This window comes from Syzygium oleosum, unplaced genomic scaffold, assembly GCF_021117445.2.
Source record: "Syzygium oleosum isolate NSW1041296 unplaced genomic scaffold, Sole_v2.1 Sole_v2.14, whole genome shotgun sequence".
Lineage (NCBI taxonomy): Eukaryota > Viridiplantae > Streptophyta > Magnoliopsida > Myrtales > Myrtaceae > Syzygium > Syzygium oleosum.
This window is the reverse complement of record NW_026607498.1, coordinates 5778143-5786594: the sequence shown is the minus strand read 5'-3', so window position 1 is coordinate 5786594 and position 8452 is coordinate 5778143. Positions and strand designations below refer to the sequence as shown.

General features: G+C 41.2%; 1 long non-coding RNA gene across 1 annotated transcript; it reads right to left on the bottom strand.

The window, feature by feature from the left end:
- Positions 1-7412: 7412 nt before the first annotated feature.
- LOC130139831 (uncharacterized) lies at positions 7413-8120 on the bottom strand. The gene is made up of 2 exons (XR_008817891.1): positions 8019-8120; positions 7413-7932 (listed from the first exon to the last, which is right to left on the bottom strand). It is a non-coding gene; the product is annotated as an uncharacterized LOC130139831 (long non-coding RNA).
- Between the last annotated feature and the right edge of the window lie 332 nt (positions 8121-8452).

Below are 8452 nucleotides of genomic sequence, written 5' to 3'. Positions count from 1 at the left end.
TATTTTTAAAAGTGCATAGGGTTTATTAAATAGCCATGAGATTGTGACAGAAGGGCAAACAAGAAAGATGATCAAATGTTTGCATCTTTGAAATGTTTTATTAGTCAACAATCATTGACTTTTCAACATTAGTCATGGTGGCCGACGTTAATGATAAATCTGGTTTTTGATAGTTGTGTGGTGGTAGGAATTGTTTGGGGGGGGGGGGGGTGTGCACTAAAAGTTCCAAATATTTTGTACAACTTTTAGTTTAATGTCATAACTTTTGGATCACTCAATTAAGCTCCTTAACTCTCAAATTTTGTTTAATTAAATAATATCGGCAACTTGCTCTCCGGAAAAGCTAACATGACATTATTTGAAGGGATAATGCAACTTGTTCTTTGTGCCACAACTAAAGGGTTTACAACAGTTAATATTGATTCCACAAACCTTTTATATGCAATAGTCCCACATTGTTGGAATCAAAATTAAATTGTTTGTTATATGCAACAGTTAATATTAAGGTTTAAGTTGTTATCATGCAAATGCTTTTCAATTAGGAATCGCCATTAATCTATTTTTGGTGGGTCGATTAGAAAGTCAAGTAAAGTAACGGGAGAAATATTTTACTCCTACGAATCAGATTGTGGGTACGGGGACTTGATTACACTAGATTTCTCTAATGTCCTTTCGATACCGTTCTTTTTATCAAAAGATATTTGGCAGGCAGCTTAGATTCATTTTATTATCTCCGAACATGTAAAGTGTTAATGCGGGTGTGCATACATTAAATAAATACTCAATAAACCAAAGCATTTAAATAAATTGTACCAAAGCAATAATTCAAACACCCACATAAAAATCAAGAAATAAAAACTATGCCTAACCTAAGCATTGTTTCTAAGCAAGTCTTTTATTTTTGTTTTCTTGATTTGAATAAGAGCTAGGCTATATGCGAGGTATGCAATGGGAGCCAAATTCTAAACTATAGTCTACATGACCTATTCTATCATGGCATACGATCTAAGTAAGTTAACTTAAGACATTTAATTAACTAAGTGACATGCAAGGGGTATTTTTTGGTATTTTTTATTTATTAATTGAAAATTTGAAATTAATAAATGCTAAATTAAACATGCAGTCCTAACCTATCTTAAGAACATGTTTTTGGTGTTTTTCATTAAAATTTGAAATTAAAAATTAACGAAAATAAATCATCTATAGTTAGATATTAGCTAATTTAAACTAGGAATTAACCTATCTCAGTCTCGCTTTAAATCAAAATATTACCTTAACTATGGATAATATCCTAGGATGCAAATTCTAAATAGAACTATCCTATTCTATGTATTAGGGTAGTTTAAACTAGAATCATATCCAGAGTTATTCTATCCTATCAGGAAAGATTTAAAATCTAATTCTAACCTAAAGCTAACCATTTAGATATTTTTGGTATTTTCAAAGGGTCCGCTTTTTCTACTCCCTCGTTTGCTAATACACTCCCCGTTACAACGTTTTGACAATATTATCCCTTATGGGTCCAATTTTTTATTATTATTTTGTCCTCCTTTCGTTTTCCCTTCCTTCTCAGTATCGCTATGTTCTCTCTTTGCTTGTTTGCTTAGTGATGATGAAGAAGGAAGAGGGTCTCGGCCAGATCCTTGCGATAGTGTGAGAGACGTCAAGGCAGAGCTTGAAGAAGGAAGGCATGCATATCCTTCAAGTTTGTCACCATCGGTTGGATCTTTGTCCTCGAAGTCGTGCAGGCACACGATGGGGTCGAGTGACGCCTCACCGATCTTGTGCCCCTCCACGGCGGAGTAGACAACAGTCGGGAAGGTCTCGATGACGGCGGGATCGAGGCTGCGAGGGGCGGCAAGGTGGCAGAGCGAGCGAACGGCATGGTCGGTGGAGCCTGGGGGTCGGGGGCGCAGTGGAGGACGTAGGTGGAGAAGGCAGCGAGGAGGAACTTTCATCTCTGTTCTCATGAACCTCCCCTTTTTGCCTCTTCTTCGACCGTGAAATCTTCGCCAAGTTCCTAACTTCATGAAACCTTTGTGAATTGAATGTCTTCGCAAGCGTGTCCTCGTACAGAACACCACTCAATCGCTCAGGATCACCCACGGGTCTCCCATAAGTTCTCCTCTCTAACGTCTCAAAACCCTCTCCTTCACCCTATTCCCGGGATTCATTTCGGCTTCCGACGAGGTCAGCGACATTGTCCTCGAATTCGTCGCCGGGAACGCCCGCAACGTTGAAGACACGAGGCTAGTTGAGTAGGTGCTCGAGATTCTGAAAACCCGAGCGAAGCTCTCTTCGTAGAGTAAATCTTCGCATCCTTCCTTTCTACCATATTGAGGTAGGTCTTTGAAGGATTGCGAGCGTACGGTGCCTTTTTTGGAGCGAAGGTCCGTAGGGGAGAGGTGATCCGGTGGCCTGGAGTTGAGTCATGTCCGTGGCTGCGGCCGATGGAGCCTTCGGGCTCTTCCTCTATCAGTTCGTGCAACAAGCAAGAGAACGGGGAAGAAAGAAGAACAAAGTAAAAAAGTAAGACACAAAACGGGCCCCACATGGGTATGGTGTGCTAAAAAGTAAGACCCAAAAAGGGTAATATGAACAAAACACTGTAACAGGGAGTGCAATAGCAAACGAGGGAGTGGAAAGAGCGTGGCTCTTTCAAAATTGGGACAGAATCAAACTAAATTGCTATGTACAACTATAGATAAATATTCACGGCAATCAAATCAACATCAGATATTATCCGCAAGATTAAATCACATTAGACAGGCAACGAAATGTTCCAATCCACCCAATCCATCAAAATTTGAAAACGGATAAAACCGGCAAAGTGTATCTCGGGCATAAAATCGAATTGTCGATCATATGCACATTGTTGAATTAGGAAAATCTCCTAATTTGTGTAATCCCTAAAATCTCGAGAGATAATGCACGTTCGATCACAGTAATATAAATTAGGCAATAACCAAATCAAATTGACACAGATAAGGATTTTACCTAATTGTGGATGACGCTTCCAAATTTGGGTCCGACGGACGGCGGATTTAACGGTGGATCACGGACACCTCGGTCGCTGGCTGCGGATTGGACGTTCACCACCAAGGAGTAACCGGCGCGACTGAGATGCTGGACACGTTCGTCGAAGTCGCGAGTTTTTGCTTAGAAGCTCACTGACTCGGCGAAAACTAGAAAACTGGATGGGCAAATGTGAAGATAGCCGAGATCACGAGCAGGAATGGCAACGCCGAATCCACAGCAACGCTGGTCAGTCTGGCAACAGGCACGACCACACCTGGAAGAGCAGAGTCCGCCGAGCTTGTACGGTGCAGAAGAAAAAAAGAAAATAAAGGGGGAAAAAAGAAGAAAAAAAACAAAAAAAAAGAGAAAAAAAACGGCGGCGGGGAAACGGCCAATGAAGCCCGAAAAAGCAACAAGAAGAACGACAGCGACGCGGCAGTGAATGACGGTGATGCAGCGGCGAGCACGTACGTCGTTGTACGGGACTCACCGGGTGAATACCGAAACAAGGAGGCACGGTCTCAGCAGCAGGATGAAGCGGCCACGGCAACAGGGACGCATCGCAGCAGGCGAGAGTGATCGGATCTTTATGTCTCTTTCTCTCTGAGCGTTCACAGTGTTGTCTCTCCGTCTCTCAATGCATGGCCGTTTCTCCCCTTCTCTCCCTCTGTTTTTTCTCGTATGTGCAGAAAGAGAACCCTTGTTAGTTTGGAGATTGACAAGCACAAATCCCTTCCATCTGCTTTTCTAAATTTCAGAGTGGTCAACCAATCCAGCTGCGTCAACATTCCAAGCTCTCTCATCACACTGCTGCTACTCTCCTCATCTGCCTCTATATAGCAGAGCTTTCGAAGGGATTGCAAAGCCCTATTCCCTTAAGGGCCTTAAAGCCAAATTTGAAGGATGAATAGGATATATTCTTGTAGCAATAAACGAGGAGACGATGAAATCGTCGCAGTTTCAAGATCTCAACAGGCAATTCGGTGACATTTGTGTGTTTAAGGTACAGAGTCTCTTAAGTTTTGAAGCTTCCCAATGGAACTTGAGCAGGGAACCTTGTTAAAGGAGCCGCTTGCATATCCAAAACATTGAGCAGTTTCATATCAGTAGCTTGAACTGTATTCATAAATAATCCCTCTTTTGCAAACATATATAAAGAGCGAAGTTGAGACGAGGACCAATTCTGTTGCGGAGCTTGCAGGGTGCTCTGTATTGACAGGGGATGGACTTTGACTGATTAGATCATCTAGGAAAATTTATCACTTCCATCGCGAGATTGAAATAAATGGGCGTCAAGAATGAAATAAATGCATTTGATCACGACTTACGTCGCGAGATTGGCTGCGCAGCAGATAACTTAAGCGCTTAACTCTTTTACCTTTTTTTTTTTTTATGAAGATTATAACTTCTATATTTCAACGGCTTAACTCTCACTTAACATGATGAAGATTCGATGGTGAACATGTCCTTAAGTTGTGCAAAGCTATCTTACCATAGTAAAGACCATATAACACAAACATTCAGTACGAACACCACAAGATAAAAACAATAAAGCCTGAAACAAAGCCACCGAAAAAAAGAAAATTTTACAGTTCCCCTCAAGCAGCACTATCATCTCTTATAATTAATCCTTTTTCCACGGTCTTAAGTTGATGATAATCTCCAGAATAAAAATGACGACAGAACCGATCCTTCCAGTCCCCAAACACAACATGTCAAAAGTTCTCATTAGCTATATATATATAGTCATACAAGAGTAAATCTTGCACTACTTGCATATTTCTCCCTTTTTCGTAACTAAATATATACGTGTTAACAGAGAAGTGTATTATTTTCTCCATTCAGATATCAGCTGTTGCGAAAATGCCTTGCATGAATAATCCCTAAAAACAACATGGGGAAAAAAAAGGGAAAGAAAAAGGCAAAAGCATACCAAGGAAGCATTTCAAAACTCCGAAGAGAAGAACCTCGGGTCCAATGGCGACCAGCCGTTTAACGACTTCCTCCGCCATGGAAAAAACGCTCTTGCTCCAGGACAACGTCGTCATATCCGAGACCACCTTCCTCGTCGTACTAACGACGGCTTCCACAAGCACCTGAATCCTCTCCATCGTCGTCAGTGGTCTCTCTCTCTCTCTGCGTTTCGTTTTGGTTTTTGTGAAGCGAAATGCATGCGAGAGGAGTCGCCGAGTGTGGTTGCGTGTATATAGAGCGGATGGATCGTGTCAAAGAAGTTAATGAAGATGGGAATGCGCGATAGAGAGTGATTGGGTGGTCTAGATGGTGCGTCGTTTTTGAATGCTCTGTATATGATTAGTTTTTTACTAAAGACAAGCTGCAATTATTATTGTTGATACGTTATAACAATATAACTGCTAAGATTCTAATCGATATCAATTTTTATTTGCTAATGAACAAATAAAGTTAGCATTAACATCAAATAACATTGGCTTGCAAAATCAATTGTGTAATCCGGCTTTAAGATGTGAAGTCATGTCAAAAAAAGATTAAATAACCTCCACTGACACGTGCATGGAAAATAAGTTAGTATTAATATCAAATTTCACCTAGGCAAAACGATCTACAACGTATGGATTTTCAAATAAATTGCTTCCATGCTTTCTTTTTTATTTTTAGGTGAAAATAACAGTGTGATTTTGTTGGTTGGCGGCAGAAATAGACTTTCTCATAGATTAAGTTTTAAATTGAATAGTTGATATTTCCAAAGCACAATTTCGATTTTTAACAGGTGCCCCTAGGGACACTCTCGTTAATATTTTCTAAGGGAAAATCTCCCGAATTTATTAGGTCGATCGACATCAAATACGTATTAATAGTTTGATGAAAAACAATTCTTTTTGTTACTTTTCCGATGGACGTGTTAAATGTAAAGGTAGTTCCAAGTAAGCTCGAATTCAAGAAAGAGGGTCAAAAGCAGGGTTATCGCTTACCGAGAAAATATTAGGTGGTCCCGGACCGCCTCGTCAGCGTGGTCCCCGACCACTCACAAGGCGCCACGTGGTCCACGTGGCGCCGGTGGGGCCGGCGGGCCGAGACCCCTTTTTTTCCACAAAAAATTAATACTATTACCTTTTTAGCCTGCTCCCCTCCTCTGCAAGGTCAGGACCTACGCCCCCATCAGTCTCTCCCCTCTCTCTCTCTCTCTCTTCATTAATGTGGGGCCTCCTCCTTCTCTCTCTCCTCGGAGAAAACCCTCTCTTCTCACGCACGAAGCCTGCATTTGCAATTTGTATTTTCAAAATTCGCTCCCGCCCGAAAAACCTCCGCCGGTCCCGACCTCCGCCGTCGCCTCGGCCCGCCGGCCGACATCAATATCCCAAACTTTTTTTGTGTAATCAAAATCTCAAATTTGTATCGGTGTGACTAAAATACCCGGCGTATACCATCGAAAAAACCCTACTATGCCCACATTGTTAAATATGCCCTTACATTGTTACAATGGTATGCTCAGTTTGTGCTTCCATTAACCCGAACTTCATTGGGTCCATCGGTATAAGTTGGAATTCAGAAGAAACGACATTGTACCGAAGTGTTAATATTACCAAAGCACAATTAATGACTACTGACAATGCCTTAGGGGCATTTAGGTAGATCAACACCAAAGCCATATTGATAGCTTGAAGAACACTTCTTTTTGTTAATTTGCCGATGGACTTTGCTAAGTAAAACTAGATTTTGGGAATTGGAGGCCGAGGCCCATCAGTGTTGTCTGTTCTATGTCAAAAGTCATTACTGGCAATGGCAATGGTTTCCAAAGGAGGCATCTATTCAAACAAGTCAGAGCATAAATGGAAATCAATATTTGCGTCATGGAAATGTTTTATTGATCGACAAATGTTGAATTTTCAACGCCAGGGGAAGAGTTAATGGCAGCCACAAATTTATGACAGAAGGGCAAACGAAATGAATAATCAAATAGTTTTTTTAGTGATGGACAACTTTTGACTTTTCAATGTTAGTTGCGGGAACAATTATTTTAGCCAACTACCATAAATGCGGTTTTATTGCTGGCCTATCGTAATTGAATTTTCTGGGACTTTGATTCTACATCCATCTTGACCGAGGGCACCTAATAAATCTGGTCTGGCCCAAAATAGAAAATTAGCAAGTCGCCCCACTAGTCGCTAGTTATTTGTCTTGGTCTGTTCTTATCCTTTTAAGTCTTGGTCCCCGTCTAAATCTTCTAACTAGGTACAACATGGATGGAACCTTAGGATAGAATATTCTCCCTAAGGATAAGAATTCAAAATTGCCATTTAAAAACTGATTGTAGGTAACGTAGATGGAAATGTTTTATTGATCGACAAATGTTGAATTTTCAACGCCAGGGGAAGAGTTAATGGCAGCCATAACTTTATGACAGAAGGGCAAACGAAACGACTAATCAAATATTTTTTTATTGATATACAACTAGTTTTTTTCAACAATGGTATGAAAGTAAGCGTTACTTGGCACCTCGCGACAAAAGAATAATATCAAAAACTAAAACAAACAATTTTCAAGATGACTGTAGTGCCAAGTTCGTAACCAACTCCAAATACAAACTTAATGCCCCGAATGAAATGACAATGTATTTTACAAATTTGAATGATGCCATCTATCATATTTTGAGCTGTGTATTCGAAAGATTAATTGAAATATGATTAATTTGGTTCAACCGGAAAAGGGGAAGTTGGATCCCACCTCCTCAGTGGGGGGTGATCTCTTGAAGCTGATTCCTTCCGTATGGGAAAAAAATTGCAAAAAGAATGGGAACTCGCTTCATCTGCTAAAAAAAGAATTTGACGACCTCAAGGACTATCGAAGACAACGGGGACTTCCTCGAGAAGGCCAACTCGAAGGAGGTCACCGATAAACAGCTCAAAAGGGGGCATCAAGAGAATGTCGAACTTTCTCTATGACTCTGAAGACGCTGTCGAGGACCTGTGGCGACGTGAATCGAAGTGCAAGCGTAAGGTCTTGCTTCCTCTTTGCGCCACCTCTACAATAACGGAACTTTTTCGGTCGAATCAAGAGATATCAAAGAGTTTAGTCTTAGAGGGTCGATCCTTTTGGGAGAACCGCTCATAGAGACTTTTTTATGGATTATCCGGCAACCATGCCCAGTCCAGCTCGGCCGGCCATGGGTCATCGTCCAAGGCCCTTTCTTGATAAGACATGCATTGGCGGGCATAGAAGGGCCAATTGAACAGGCTGGTTTGATGGCTAACAGAGAACCCTTCGATGTCGAAAGTGATTTTCGTGCACGGGGCGCAAGGAGTAGGGAAGACTAGTCTAGTGGCTGCAGTGCTTCGTCACCAAAGTGTGAGGTGTCGCTAGGGCCGGCAAAATGGGTCACGTACCCATTTTATAACTCATTTTTAAGAAGTCCATATCTATTTGGGTAACTCACTTTTCTGAAAAATGAGCTCAA